The sequence below is a fragment of the Emys orbicularis genome, chromosome 3, assembly GCF_028017835.1.
Source record: "Emys orbicularis isolate rEmyOrb1 chromosome 3, rEmyOrb1.hap1, whole genome shotgun sequence".
Classification (NCBI taxonomy): Eukaryota; Metazoa; Chordata; order Testudines; family Emydidae; genus Emys; species Emys orbicularis.
Window position 1 is genome coordinate 144,154,316 of NC_088685.1, and position 16,952 is coordinate 144,171,267.

Here is a 16,952-nt window from a genome sequence, read left to right on the forward strand (position 1 = left end):
TAACTGACACTAAATCCCTTTCCACAACTTCTGTTGAAATAAGTCTGCTAGCATGATGCACATGCACTTAAAGGGCTTGTACAGTGAGGCTTAAATACTGCCCTTAACTCCTCCAATATGCAGCACACATGGTAACTCACTCCTTTATGTTGTACTACACATGGCATGTGGCATTATTAGCCAATAGGCCAGACTGTGCCTTCTTCCACAAGGAGCCCAACAGAAATCAATGGGACCACTCATGAAATAAGGCGCTACTCGCCATGAATAAGGATACTGGATTCTGACCCTGTCCATTTATTGTGTGTTTGCACAGTGCCTAGCACAATGGAGCCCAACCTGGTTGTGGCTTGTAAGTGCTACCACAGTTTAGACTTTTAATAATAGTAAGAACAGCAATTAATGGGAGGTTGTGCCATTGACTTCAGTGGGGCTGGAATTTTACCCTATAACAAGGGACCAGGTTTTGCCCCTCCCCCTTACGTTCCTTACTTCTTGAGCAGTGCTATTGATTTCAGTGGAATAAGGTACTACTCACCATGAGTAAGGATACCAGAATCCAGCATTTTCAAGTTCTGAGAAAAAACTTAATATAGTTAGAAATTGGTCAGCAGGTTAGTCAAACTCTAAACAAAGCTTTTCACAGCTTAGAAGGGTGTGAAGAACAGTTAACTCATCAACTCAGCTTCCAGGCATTTTCCAATTGTGTCTTCAGTTTCCCAAATATTGTTGGCATTAGCATATTTCACTACCTTCCGCAAATGATGCATTCAAATGTGAATAGTTAGTCCAATGTTGTACTGGGATATCTGTGTTACATTCTCATTGAATGGTTTCCATTAGGTACAGTCAAGAGGATTAAGTGGTCATGCACATATTAGACCTTGAATGAATAGCTTCTGTCAACTACAGACTGGAGGAACAATTGCACATCCACAATAAATTGCACAGTGGTTCCTGTGGAGTATAAGCTGTGCGTACCTGCATTAGTCTCTATTAAGAAGAAACAGGCAGAAATGTTCCATTCAGGCTTTGCAATGTGTATTCAAGTGTTTCCATAAAAAAATCATATTAGACTCTAATCTCAAAAATAATAATAAAAAAAAATCATTGGGGCCTTCTAAACCTATTTTACTTTATCTTTCTCTAGCGCACACACATTTCCTGCAGCCAGTTTGGCTTCAATTTAAAAAAGAAAATCCTGATGTTTAAAAATGCACATGATTAGTTTCCATGGAAATACCAGCCTGGAAATATGTTACCTGTATGGGGGAAAATGGACGTAGTGTTTTTTGTTTGTTTGTGCTGGTGGTGGTTGTTTTTATTGGTTTCTTTGTATCATCTCCAAGAATGTGGCTCCTAAACTTTGATATCACAACTACCTAGAGCAAGCACTGAATTTTTGACTCCCTGAATAGATTGGTAATAATGGGGTTGTTGTATTTCTCCCAGCCACTGCCCTTACTGTGAATTTCAACTATTTTGTACTCCTTTCTAGCTATATATAAAACTAAGTAATAAACACAAGCACACATTATTAGACCTAAATGGCTGTTTTGGTGTCGGCATAGAACAAGTGACTCTTCAGGTTTCATGGTATGTAATCACCATAACATCTTATTAACATAGTAGACCACATTTTAAGTTTGAGATTAATGAATAACAAAAGGGGCTTAATTCATAAAATAACTTGTTTGTTGCAAATAGTTCACTGAGTGATAGCAATAACTTCAGCTCCCTACTGAAATATACCAGATTTGAGCCAAAAGCTAATATGTGAAGGGATTCCCACCTCATTGCCGTTTCCCCCGAGACCGTTAGTTCCCCTGTATAGACTTTTCTGTTGCAGGGGAAAGGGAGACCAAAGTAACCTATTTAGAGAATGACAAAAGAAACAATATTGTTTGTCAAGACAACTAATAATAGATATAAGTATTACAGATGTTGAGCATTGGCCAACCCCTTCATGAATTACCTCTTGTTGTTTGAATGTGGTCATGTTTGAAGGAAGAGCCTTTCCTAAGCTGACACTTCAGTTCTGCTCAGGATTCATTTCAGTAGGAAACTGGGTTTCCTTGTCCAGCGGGATGTCTCTTATAATTGTGAAGGCACATAAGATTTTGCAGAGCTACATAAGGCAAACGTGTATGACTTTTGGGAGCCCTGAACCATTAAAGGCTGCAAATTCATTAGCTTAATTGTGAACCCTTTACACACAAGTTTTGGACAGCAGTGTGATGCATGCTTTGGCCACTTTCTCCTATGTGTTGTCCTGTGGCCACTTTGTGCTGCATTGCTGGAGTGGTCTGGCTGTGAAGTGATTTGGCTAGGAAAGATCTTTCCTCTGCAAAAGGAATCCTCTGGTGGCATAGAAGCTCTTATGCTACTCTTCGTCTCTGTTGCTGGTATAGCAGGGATAATGAAAGGGAATCTGGCTTGGTCTCCCTTCTGCTGCTCCAATCGCCAGCTTCCTTGGGCTTCTCTAACGTGGCACAGGGGGGCTGGACCCATACATGATGACATCAGGATTAGGGTGGTGTATAGATGAGCTTCATCCTGTCTTTGCAATCCTCCCTCCAACTTACTCACTGCGGCTCTTGTGGCTGAGGATCTGGTCCTTCGTCTTCTATAGATAACCTTTTAGCTCAGTTGTCTCACCTGTCTCTGTATTTTAATCTGCTTGGCCTAAGGGTCTTGAGGGATAAACCTGAAAAGGATTTAACTTTATAGAAACTTTCAGTAAGAATTCTCTCTGTTTAGGCTACAAATAGTTGATAATTAACTGAATGCAAGACTTAGTGGTTTAGATAATTGTATTGAAAGAACTCACGTGCAATAACTATATATCCCATCAAATCAGATTTTTGTTTTTTGCTCATTTGTGTCATGGGCCACTGGACAGTTATTTGAGTCCAGGTTGTCCTGAATAAATAATGCTGAACTGTATTAGGCTAACCCTGTTCCTTTATGGAGATAATTTTAATTAAATGTTAGTTGATCTAACAAAAAAGGAAGGAAACTAATTAAAATAATTAAGAAGTATTTCAGCAGAAGTAGTCTGTCCGGAGTGCAGAGAGAGAAAAACAATCAGCCACACATTTTCTTGACCTCGTTTGTCCACAAGGCCTTTGCAGTATGATCTTTATATACAATGGGCAGAGGTGGGAAGGAAGGAGTTACCTGGGGTGCATTTCTCTATTAAAGTAATGTAAGCTCAGTATATTCTTTGTTGCATGGCTCTCTCTTTTACTGTCCCTTTGCTTCCTCCTTCTAAATTTCCCTGAACCAGTGGCCATGGTAACCCTCCCTCAGAGTAAGCTAGGTTACCTTCAATATCACCTTGCTGGGCTGGCTGTTAAATGAGCATCGTTTGCTGATTCACTTGTACAGGGTCATTCTTAATTTCCTTCTGGTTTGAGCATCAGTTCAGCTTTCAAGAATCTCAGCTCTGTGATCGCTAGGTTTTCTCCTGTGTGGGGTGGTGGTGGGTTTTTTTTTTTTTTTTTTTTTAAATAATTGTTTAACATTTTTGTGATGTGACTTCATCAGTTCTCTCATTATTTCTTCATCTTTTATTGCTGAAATAGGAAAACCAGTGCATTGCTACACATTATGTACCTGGGACCTCCCTGCACTCATTCTAGGTATGCAGAGAAAATCTGAAAAATGTGATAGATTTATTGCCTTCTCTCTACGTATATGAGAGTGTGCTGTAAATGGAGTGATGTCTGCATATTATTATATAGTTCTACCCATGTCATTAATACATTTAATGGTACATCACTGCTCTTCTAACTGGCACGTCCCCGCGTGACACATATAGTGCTTTCTGCTGGCTGAGTCATACAATGACATATACGTGGTTAGTGTGTGTTTCGTGTCAGCTCTTTTGGTTGGGATGTGAGTTATTGACCAGCATGAAGCAATGGGAAAGGTTTGAATGAGAATTTGTATGGTTTTTTTTTTTTTTTAAATGCAACTTCTTGAAATTAAGAAGAAAATAGGGCAGTCCCAATCAGTGCTTAATTTGTAATGAAAGGTGCTGGGGCACAAGCAATTATTTTACTTTCATAACTGATGCAGCAAGCCCAGAGGTGCCGGGGCTATGAACTGCCAAGAGTAGAGGGGTCAGGGGTCAGCCCCTGCAAGCCCTGGCACAAATTAAGCACTGATCCCAATAGGTTATTTAGCAGCCTTTTGCTGTGTTGGAAATGCAAGTTCAGTCTCCTGGGCTGGTCTCTCACTCCACTAGTCAGCAGGTATGGAATTAAGCACAGAGCATAGAGTCAGGCTGAATTCTTCACATTTTAAAGGCTACTTTCTCACTCAGAATTGATAGGTGAGGAAAAGAATAAATGTGAGAGCACTGTAGCAAAGAGCTGTTTGACATGGTGTTAATGTGCAATAATCTTCTGTGATCATGGAGACTGCCCTGTGTAACATTCTGAAATGATCATGGCTCATGCCAGACAGCAAAGATCACCTTTGCACAGCAGCTGTGACAGATGGATTAGAGAGAGCGCGAAGATGTCCTATTGTTTGTTGTTGTGACTGTTAGATAGATAAGACAATTCTTCTGAGTTGCGGTTACCCTTCCTTAAAAAACTTGACATTCATTTCTCTTGTGAGCTGAGGGATAGGTTCCTCTTCCATAAAAAGCAGTGTGTGTTCATACTTTATCCTTCCCTTCCCGTTTCTTGTTTATCATTTCCTGTGTTTGTCCAATTTAGATGATAAACTCTTTGGGAAAGCTTTATTTCTGTAAACTCTCATGCAAACTTATAACACTATATTATGGGAAGCAGTGACTCTGAAAAAAAGATTTGTGGGTTGTGGTGTAGGAGTAGAGAGGTAGTTTTACCTCTGCGTTTTGCACTTGTGTGGACCGCTTCTGGAATGCTGGTTCTGGTGCCAACAATTCAAGAAGGATGTTGAAAAATTGGACAGGGTTTAGAGAAGAGCCACAAGAATGATTAGAGGATTAGAAAATATGCCTTAAAGTGATAGGCTCAAAGAGCTCAATCTGCTTGGCTTAAGAAAGAAAAGGTTAAGTATCTCCAAAGGAAACAAATATTTAATAATGGGTTTTTCAATCTAGCAGAGAAAGGTATAACAGGATCCAATGGCTAGAAGCTGAAGCTAGACAAATTCAGACTGGAAACAAGGCATACATTTTAATGGTGAGAGTAATTAACCATTGGAACTATTTACCAAGGGTCGTGGTGGATTCTCCATCACAGACCATTTTAAAATCAAGATTGGATATGTTTCTAAAATATGTTTTAGGACTTATTTTGGGGGAGTTCTGTGGCCTGCGTTATGCAGGAGGTCAGATGAGATGATCACAGTGGTCCCTTCTGGCCTTGGAATCTGAGTTTATTATAATATTTATTACAGTAGTGCTTTAAAGGCCAGGACCCATTGTGCTAGATGCCGTAATAATCATTTGTATTTGGGGGGAGGAAGAAGAATGTGGACCAGATTCTCAGCTGATGTAAATAGACATAGCTCCAAAGGTATTTTAACATTGGAAGCTCTATACCGGTTCTCTATCTCCTTCTGTCCCTCTCTCTTGCTCTTGGTCTTGTGTGCCTCAGGTCATCAGAAAAAGTGACATTGTACCTAGTATTTCAAACAGCTACGTACTTGAGTGGGACAGATATGTTAGAGTACACTTGGCAGTCATGCTCGCACTGTCAGTCAGCTGAGCTGAGTTAATTACTTTTCCAACCTAGTTAACCCAGACCACAGGAACTAGAGTTCACTGCTTAATTAGCGCCTCCTATATTTGGCAAAAAGAGCTCCTGCTGTATTACATGTCTATTCTTTCTTCAGCTTCTTCCCAAGTTTCTTTAAATGTTTTGGTAGATGGATAAAGAGATCACAAAAGTGAAGGGCAAACAGCACACATAGTATGGACAAGTGCTTTCCAGTCTTCCTCACAGGGTTCTCTCACTTCACTCCGCTACTGAATTGCAAGGGAGAATGAAAAGCAGAGTGACATGATTTACACTGAGAGGGAGAAGCCTGGTGTCTGGGCTCTATTTGTAGTTAATTTAATTTATTCTGTATCACCTAGTTGAAATTATTTCCTCTGGATCATCTGGAGGCTTGACTTAAAGTGCAGTTGTGGTCAGAAAAGTGACTATGGAAAAATAGCAGTTTCTTACTCATTCCACAGATCAGCTGTTTGCATATATTCCAAGTCCGAGCTGTTAGCTGAAATGAGATAAATACATTTAACTACTTTTAACTCCTGTTAGCATTATAGAGTCCATAAAGCCATGAGGGAGAGAGCTCGATTCTTCTTTGTCTCAGACATTATTAACAGAATTGCTAATTAAATTCCAGCTACAGAGTCTCTTCCTCAAGGGTTGCAAAGGTTTACATCTCAATTGCATAATAACAGCACATATACCTCACCTCAGATTGGTCGAAGTTATTATGGATTGTGAATGCATGAGCCAGAAAACGGATAGCTTTATTTTAGGTTGAATTTGCTGGGTTTGCAGCTGGAGACAAAAACCTCTTTAATTTAAAAGCACACTTACTTTGCTCTGGATAATTGAGAGACAGTAAAAAAAAGAACCCCACACTGCATTTTTTTAGTTTTTTTTGATGGTAGAAACACCGAGGGTTATGGATTTATAAATTTGAGTGACAAGCAAAGGAGATTAAGCAATGTGGATGGTCTTGCCCTTCTGTTCTTCAGTCTGTGTTTATTCTGTTGATACATAGAGGGCTTCCTTCTCCAAGCGCTAAAAAATATCACTTAAACATTTTGAAACAAAAGGAATAAGAAAAAAACATTTCCTGGAGATTAAAGACCTTAACAGGTCTGCAAAATGTTGGGTGAGACTTAATGAATACCCTCATTTTGGCTATGTCATGAACAGGGCCATCCCTAGCCATTCTGGTGCTCTACGCAGCCCCTCCACTTGTGGGGGGTGGGCTGGTCCCAGGCCTCCACCGGGGGGCAGGAGCAGGCTTGGGAAGGGGCAGGGGGTACCCCCCCCCCAGCACTCACCAGTGGCGCGGCTGGGGCCGGGTCGCTCCACTTACTTCCTCCAGTGAGTGCAGACCTGACCCCCTGCTGCAGTCCTCAGGGGGCAGGGGTGGGGTGGATCAGGGGCAGGAAGAGGTGGGGCAGGGGTGGAGCAGGGGCGGGGGCTTTGGGGAAGGGGTGGGAAGAGGCGGGGCTGGGGCGGAGCAGGGGCCATGGGGAAGAGGCGGAATGGGGCTGGAGCAGCACGCAGCTGCGTAGGGCACCAAGAAATTTTGTGCCCCGAATTTCCTGGTGCACTACGCAGCTGCGTACTTTGCATATGGGTAGGGACAGACCTGGGCATGAAGCTGCTGCTTATTAACAGTTCTGTTGCAAACTCCAGCTCAACATGAGAAAAGTGCTATGGGAAGTTGGTTACAAGTTAATCGTTTATCCCTACACATCAGGACAAACCTGCAGTAACATGAATTTTACCAGGTCTGAATGCATTGTCAGTTGCTTTGCGGGAAACTCTAAAATGTGGTTTCTGGAAGCAAGAAAAAAATGCCAGACAGTAATGTTTAGACCTGTCTTTATTGCAGCTGAAGAGAAGGCTGCAATTATACTTTTAAAAAGTTGGTCATTTCCATTTAATTCAGAGGGAAGTCTGATTCATATTCCTGTGTACGTCATGTGTTGTGGAGGTTTTTTTGTGTGCCACATGCAGTCGTCATCGCTGGTATCCAGTAGCGGTCTTTGATCTTTTAAACTAGAAAGGCTTACTCCAAAAGATGCTCCCTCAGGCTGTTTTGGTCTGGTGCATGAGGTCACTTTAAAATAAAGCACCTAAGATAACTCTTTTGGAAAAGAGAGCCATATGTTAATATATGAACTTCCTGAAAACATCGCTTATTTACGTATTTATACTGACAAGCAATCATTAAGAATTTGGCCCAACATCAACAGATGGTTTGGAAGGGATTCATAGATTTTCCTAAGGGATCATTGTGATCATTTAGTCTGATCTCCTCCTAACACAGGCCACAGAACTACCCCCAAAATAAGTCCTAGGGCATATCTTTTTTTAGAAAAATATCCAATCTTGATTTAAAAACTGTCAGTGATGGAGAATCCACAACAACCCTTTTTAAATTGTTCCAATGGTTAATTATGTTCACTGCCAAAAATGTATGCCTTATTTCCAATCTGAATTTGTCTAGCTTCAACTTCCATTCATTTCAACATGTTACACCTTTCTCTGTTAGATTGAAAAGCCCATCATGAAATATTTGTTCCCCATGTAGATTCTTATAGACTTTAATCAAGTTACCCCATAACCTTCTCTGTGTTAAGCTAAATAGATTGAGCTCTTTGAGTCCGTCACTATAATAAGCTTGTTTTCTAATCCTTTTAATCATTCTCGTGGCTGTTCTCTTGAATCCTCTCCAATTTTTCAACATCCTTCTTGAATTGCGGTCACCACAGTGGGGACAGTATCTAGCAGCAGTCACACCAGTGCCAAATACAGAGGTAAAACAACCTGTCTACACATACTTGAGATTCCCCTGTTTATGCATCCCAGAATTTCCTTTTGGCCACAGAGTCACACTGGGAGCTCAGGTTCAGATGATTATCCACCATGCCCCACCCCCAAATCTTGTGCAGAGTCACTGCTTCCCAGGACACTCCTACATCCTCTAAGCATGGCCTACATTCTTTGTATCTGTTTACATTAGCCATATTAAAAATTCCCATACTTCTGTATACAAGAGGCTCCCTAAAACTTGTAGGTATTTGCATATGCACCCAGTACTAACCTACAAAGGGTCAGGCCACAAATAAAAAACCATATTAGTGTATGGGTAATGGAACTTTAACATGAAGAGGAACAATCTTAATCACTTCCCCCTTGTATAATTGCAGCTTTCTGGATCCTAGTATCTATATGGAGCTCCTCTTCTGTGCTTTGCTGAGCTGCACAGTTCTTAGGGTTCATTAGAGGTGTACCCTTTCTGTGGGTCTCATAAGATGCATAAGACAGTCTCTAGTCAAACAGTTCCAAACCATGACATTTCTGTTTTCTACAGATAGAGGCAAACCAAAAGCTCACAGTAAGTTACATTAAAAAATTAGAAGAGAGAGCATTGAGGTCAAAAAGTTGAGCATTCATGTGTCAGGAAATGACAAAATTAAGGTTGCACATGCAACCTTAATTCCACCTCTTGTGTGTGTAATTCAAGACTGTTTCATAAGCAAACAATCACATACTATTTATTGAACAGTAAAAAACAACTTTTGTTTACAATTTTGGATACATATCTGATACCCCACCCTCCGCCCATCCTTCTTTTATACCTACACAATTTTTGTTACAATAGTCCAGAATGTTTTCATTAATTTAGACTTTTTATGGGTTCTCTTCTCTGAGGTTTGTATTTAAATTAGTCTAGTCAGTAGTTGTATACCATATACCCCTTAGGATCTAAATCATGGGATGAGACAACTAACACTGCAGTAAAATGTTGGGTGCCTGTATATGATAGCAAATGGTCTTTTTTACCTTATGTAGTGATTATACTTAACCTACAGTCTGTTGTATGAATATGGTTTAGCTGTGTTCTCTACATTGCAGTGACTTTCACGGACTCTGTCTGGCATACCCACAGCACTATGCATTAGTTGAAGAAGATACTACTCATCTGTGTACGAGTCACAGTTACAAAGTGAGCTGCGTTTTAGATCCCTTTCCAATCGCTCCTGAATGCATCCCTCAGATGACAGGCTTGACTTCCGTCACCTTTCTCAAAGGTGGAATCTTGCGGTTCAACCACTCTTAGAATGGTTCTCTGGGTTGCAGCCTCCCTTTATCCCAATGAAAATAACACAATAGACTCAGTTGTATTTGGCACCTGCAAAGACTCTTCTCTCTAGGAGCTTGCGACACGCAGTTGCTTAAAGTGACCCCAAAATAGCTTCTTCAGTAGTACCTCCTCCAAGTGCACTAAATGCAAATAACAGCTATGTGGGTGAAACCAGACAATCACTACGTTCTCGAAGGAACTCTCATAGACAAATAAGACAAAAACACCATATCACCTGTGGGTGAACACTTTTCACAAAATGATCACTCCTTATTTGACCTCTCAGTCCTCATCATCAAAGGAAACTTGCACAGGTACCTTCAAAAAAAAAAAAAAAAAAGAGCCTGGGAGCTTAAATGCATAGCTTTTGTTAGACACTAAATATCATGAACTCTATAAAGACGCTAGATTTATGGCCCACTCAAACACTCTGTAGCCCTCTAATGCTCCTTTGTCCTATGACTGCAGAGGTATTAACTGCCCACTTCACCTTGAATGGTCTCTCACAATACGCATTTAGCGCCTTATGCTGAACAATCTGTTCCACCTTGTGTTTAGCTGTGACACTCTGAGTACCTTTCCCAGATCTGAAGAAGAGCTTGGTGAAGGAGATAAGTTGGGCTGGAGGGATAGCTCAGTGGTTTGAGCATTGGCCTGCTAAACCCAGGGTTGGGAGTTCAATCCTTGAGGGGGGGCCACTTAGGGATCTAGGGCAAAAATCAGTACTTGGTCCTGCTAGTGAAGGCAATGACCTTTCAGGGTCCCTTCCAGCTCTAGGAGATAGGTATATCTCCATATATTATTTCAAGCTTACACAAGCAGAAACCAGTCCAATAAAAGTTATTACCTCACCCTCTTCGTTTCTTCAAAACAAGTATACGGTCTAGTCACCAAAGTTACATAACAAGCAGAGAAAAGGGATAAAACAACAAAAGTGTATGTGCTTTTGGTCTCATCTAAACCTATGTCTCCTTTGCACATTTTGGTAAGCCCAAAGATGCTGCTAGCCTACTGGAGGCCTTAAGCAGGAATATTTTTGCCCCCTTCCCTCCCCTGCCCCCGGCAACACATACCAAAAAAGCAAATGGGATTCCCCATGAGCTGCTTGAGGCCCTAAGCAATTGCTTAGTCTACTTATGCCTTGCACCGGCTCTGGGTAAGCCCCATTTAACCCAGCTCCCTCCATCTCTGGGCTGTGGGAAACAGACTAGCGCGGCAGCATTCTGTTAGATTTCCCTTGAGCCCCTGCTGCCTACTTCCTCTCTAGGTAGGAGTCCCTTTGATCCTAGGCTTTTGCCTTAGAAAGAAAATAAACCTATTAGCCTGGGAAGCCAGGCAGGTGGGTATTTTCTAATGAATAGCTCTCCCCATTGTTCTCTTAAAGACCTTGGTATTCTCACTGGAGGCATCTTACCTCCATCACTTTAATTTCCTGCTTCTTCTTCCTAACAGCCCATTTGTTGCATTCAGACAGAATAATATCAAGCAGATAAATTGTGGTACATAGATATCCATAAATAATACACACCTCTCTCTCGTTCTCCAGAATAAGGTTTTGGAAGAATGTTTGCTATCATATTGTGTTATTTGAGAAATAGTAGGTGATCTTGTAATCAAAGACTATACCAATGAATATGCATGAGGGGGCAGAGGTGTGGTTGCTCGAGCAACGTGAACTTTTATGTTGCCTGACTTTTGAATGTTTTAATCATGTGACCTTAACTTTCTCTAAATGTAGGTTTTATTTAATGGGATATACAGTCTGTATGTCTAGTACATCTCTTGATGACAAGTATCAATAAGTTTTTTGTAAGTAACTGAACAGAAACAATGAATCACCCTGTCAGCCAGCTACATTATAGTGCCTTCAGATCTGCATTATTTTGCTGGAATTATATTTTAACAGAGCTTGTATTCTCTTTTATGTGAGTACATCATATTAGTTCCTATTTAACAAATCAAGCCACGGCTGTCTAAATACTGCATTTGCAGTTGTTTGAAGGTGTGATGTGTTAATAGTTTCATACAATGATAATGCTGTTTCATCATGTGGTATTGATATCAGCGATAGACTCATTCTGTATTTAGCATAGTCATATATGGAAGGAAGACAAATTAAGAGTTTATTTTTTTGTAAGTCTGCGTATTCTTCGTACCCTGAATCTCCTCATGGTTTAGTAGAATACTGTACTCACTTTTCATCACTACGGCCCTGATTCAGGAAAGCATTCCTATTTAGGAAGGGCGTTAAAGCTTGTGCTTAATGTTTCAGTGAAGTAAATGGGACTTGAACATGTACTTGAAGTTAACCAGCTGTTCTAGTGCTTTCTTGAATTAGGGTCTCTACTCTCTGTGAGTAGGGCCATGGAGGTAAAAAATCAAGCACATGCATGATAAGTGCCTGAGGATTAGAAGATCTGGGCTCAAATATATTATGTAGATCCCAAATGAAATAAATTTGATGGTCTCTCCCATGCTAGTCTGTAGGTGGACATTGTTGACATCACACAATTGTGGTCTATGCCTGGTGTGAGCCAATGTACGTTGCTGTAACAAAGAGCATATATTACAGGTCATGACAAAGGAGGGGTGTGTGTGTGAGAGAGAAAGAGAGCGCTGCAGTGCTAATTTGATAAGATGACAAGTTGTAGTAGGATAATATCAATATATTGAGATATAATTTAGGTAAAAACATAATGTGGACACTTCTATTTTCTCTGATAAACAATTAATCTATTAGTACTGGGAAACCCAGTTTTGTAATTACTTGTATTTTACTTGTAGGAGCTTGGATAATGTCTGCTTGTGACTACAAAGGTTTCAAAATAATCACACTATTTTGTAAAATGCAGTGACTCACAAATGCAGTGCTAGAGCAACTGGTAACATGGTCTGAATTTCAAAGCTATTATATTGTTAGCAGTGTAGTGTTGTTTGGTGGTGGTTGCATTTATTTCTTTGTAATATCTGGTTCATTGGGTTTTGGAAAATGCAATGATTGCTTTGAAATGGCTAACACAATCCTTTCTTCACGACAACACAAGCCTTCATTGTGGATGCAAAAATAATGAAATATACTAGCAGGAATTACATTCAAGTGGATAAAGGTATTTAGTATACATTCAAACATATTTCAAAGAATTTTCTAGAGAAAAGGGGATGAGAAAACCTCACTTCTGGGATTCATACTGCCGTCAGATCCCATTCTACAAGACATTTCTCCACTTCTGGGAGATCACAATGGATGTTTGGCTCAGCAAAATGCCATATCCTGATGTAACTTTGGTGAAGTCATGGAAGCTCCATTGTCAGAACTGATGTAGGTCCACGTCCCAGAGTCTCTATTACCAGATAGTTTTCTTTTCTGGAATTTGTCTATACTGGTAGAAGGCCAGTGCATACCTTCTGAGCAAAACTCGCAATGTGATCTCATAAAAGCAGAGAAGCACCCAGAAAAGCTACCTGTAGTAGGAGCTCTAAATCACACATCCTGATTTATCAGGTGATTTTTTTTTTTTTTTTTTTTTGGCTGAAGTACATGATAGTAATTTTATTCAGAGTTTATTTAAAACACAATTTAAAGAATGCAGTTTGATCTTTAAAACCTGAGAGCAAAATGAGAATGCTTGATCATTTTGTCAAATTGCAGCAGCATGTCAATTATTAATAAACATGGGATAGTGAAGTAGATATTGTCGAAAAAATATATTTGTATACTGAATGAAGTAGTCCCTTCTGAGATCCTTTTCAGCAATTATACCATACATAATGAAGTCCTAGAGTGGAAATCAAAGAAGTGTCACCCTGTATGACTTGGTGTAATGGCACCGAGGGAGTCTGAAAGTATTGTCTCCATTTATCATGTTCAAAGACAGGCGCCTTACATTTAAAATGCAGCAGGGAGCCGTCAGAAAAGTTCATTCGAATAGCTCCTCTTTCGCATTTGTTTTTTTTTTCTTCCAATATCTGGGCTTTTAAAAAAATTATCTTAGTTGAGTTGACCCACTAATGTTCCAGTCATGCGCCCCTTATTCCAACAAAACCCTCATTGACTTCAGTGAGCGTTTTCCTGACTAAGGACTGTAGAATTGTAGCCAGGTTGGAGATTTGTCTCTGCTTTGTCATCATCTCTATATTTTTATGCTAATTTATTGTCTAGCTCATGCTTTCCTCCTCTTCACTAATCATTTTCTGTCCTGTGATCTATATTTTATTTTTGGAGTTCTTTTGTAGCAGCATCCCCTACTGTCACATGCCAAGGGATTAAAACGGGCACTTTCATAATTTTGTCATTTTTCCCCATACTGATGTTTATAATAACCCATTGAAAATGTGAAAATAAAATCAGATCCTTTGTTGAAAAACTACCTCCTCCTTTTGCAGGCACACTGCTCTGTTTTGTTAGTGCTGCTGTGGAGAGCTGGGATGCTAGCATTGTTTGCTTTCTTTGTTTCTCTAATGGAAAAATCTTATAGAATTTGGTAGTGAACTATATCCTTTCTATAGAGTTTTAAACCAATATGCAGAATTTAACAGAGAATCATATCCCTGCTATAGAAGTCTATTAGTTAGTTTAAAAATTCAGTAGAAAGGCTCTTGTTTTTATTAAATAAGTTTCATAGAGTAATTCTATAAAACTATTGGCTTAACCCTTACATTTGATAGGTGTTTCCCATAAGGCGAGAAGAAGGATAACTGAAGTATGATTATTTTAAAAATGCCCTTGGGTTGTGTAACTTTTATTACATTCTTTGGAGAAGAACTATGTCCTTAACAGATAAATTTGATGTATCCCTCGCTATCATTCTTATTTGGTTTATGTTGTATTTGAAAAAGTGTGAAAATAAAAGTTTGGAAAAAATTCCAAGAACATGATAAAAGACATAGGACACAATCTTTAAAATAAACACTTTCCATACTAAAGCATCGACTCTGATGGGCATATGCTGTAGTATTTCCTATGCTTAAAATTGCCGATCACGGTGTTGTACACATGACACAGTACAAAAAAGTTTACATTTAAAGGCATCTCCCTGTCTCAGAGTAAGTAAAAGATAGGTCAAAATTTTATATTATCAACAGACATTGTCTTGTTGTCAGTATTACCAGATTTATTTCATACATTTTAAATTTAATGGGAAAAATGTATTGTTTCTTCTATAAAAGTGGTGAACTTTTTGTCTGCTGCTCTTCCCTCTGACAATGCTAGAAGCATAACACATACATGAAGACAAGAAAACGTTGATTTTTCTTTTTATGTAGTATGAGCTTTGTACTACACATGATAGCATGAAGGGAGAGAGTTTTCCCAAATGCTGATTTGTTTACATCTAACTAAGATGAAAGAGCTGACCTCTGAACCCCAGGGTTGTCATGAGACTTGTGGCACCTTAGGATAGATTCATCCTGCACTACAAGATGAGACCAAATGAAGTCTCTTGAGCTGCAAGTATAGTTTTTATCATTAAAATAATCCATGTTTATTGCATGTACCAAACAGTGGTATCGGTGGCCATGCTCACACTGTGGGGACTATAGCATTGTAGCTACAGTGCCCTATCTCAGCCAACATAACCCTATAGTGTAGATCCAGTCTACAGCAACAGAAGAGGTTTTAAGTGTAGACCAAGCCTAAGATATGACAGTTATTTCTTGTGATGAGTATATAGAAGGAGGATGCAGTATCTTAAATATCACCAGGATAGCCATGTGCAAATGTCTGATTGCTTGCTTGATTTTTTTTTTTTTTTTTTTTAAGTAGACCACTTTACAGCAAATGGATGTTTCTCTACATCTTGGGCACTATGGAAAACTGTCAGAGGTGGACTGTGCATGTTTACAAATATATGCACAGACTTTGGTCTACACTGTAGATTTAATAGATTTGTGTCTAAAGAAACTCAATAAATCTGAACAGAAAACCCAGTGATCTCAAGGTCTCTTGGAGTGGGCAATGTGTTCCATTGGCACACTTGTGATACTTCCTTGGGAGGAAATTACACTGTTGTGTGTTGTAACAAAATAAACTGTTGAGGGACTGAATGCTTAAAAAAGCATGTGGTACTGATTTTGACACTTTGAATGATTTGAGCTTTAGGATCACCCAAAATGTAGGTGTCCAAAGGAAGCTTGGAGACTGCCTTTATATCTAAACGGTGTGTGAACTTTGTGAACATGTTTTGTAGAATAATAATTCTGATGTATTCCTTCACAAATCGTGCAGACAGTATGAATGATGTAGAGTTATTATCCTACAATATTATAGTATCTATAGACATGGCATGTGTTTTCAGAAATATAAGTATAAATATAATGGTCAATGCTATTTAAACAGCAGTACACCAGGACCAAGGAAAGAAGTATTAGCTCAGCACACTTTCAATGATGGCATGTGAGGCACAAGAACAAGTGGAAATGCAATGACATATGTTTTGCTAAAACCTTTCATATGATTGAAATATGAGACTAAAATGAAAATGTTGTAACACTAGTGGTTAAAGCTTCTTCTCATGCTTCCTCCTTTGGCAGAATTTTGTTTCTTCCACCTACGGATGATACTCAGTACTGCAACATAAAGAATGTGTTCTATACTGTGTACTTAAATCAACAACCTAATTGCTCTTGTGTGATCAGAGGAGCTGGAAATTGAATTGGAAACCTCAAGGGCCTCAAAAGTGATAAGTCAGCCAGGGATACTAAGGCTATCACTATCTGCTCCATATACTTAATTAGAAGTTGAGTAGCTGATTATCATTTACTCCACCAGAGTGTCAGAAACCTTCCTTGGAAAAGAAACTGTGATCAAGACGAGCATGTGGCAGAGTTTCGCGAGCCATAACTAAAGCTTGTTTATCTGGGGCAACCACTGGAAAGAATGAGGAGGGGAAAACACTGCACCTGGCAATCTAACAGAATTCTTGTGTGTGCAATGAAATAATTAGTTCTAAGCTATCCTCTTGTGTGGATCTCTGCAAACTGGGCTTCATTAAGGAAAAATGGTTTTAGGGCTATTTTGCTTTTTTAAGTTATTTGCCTTGTCCTTAAAACAATGGCTAGAGCACTAGCCAACAACATCTGTGCTCACTAGGGAACTTGTCCTAAGGGAA

The 16,952-nt window shown here is 39.5% G+C and overlaps 1 protein-coding gene across 1 annotated transcript in view; it reads left to right on the plus strand.

Moving 5' to 3' along the window:
• Positions 1-16,952, plus strand: part of KIF26B (kinesin family member 26B) — a 424,817-nt gene that overhangs the window by 217,556 nt on the left and 190,309 nt on the right. The gene's annotated exons all lie outside the window — the stretch shown is intronic.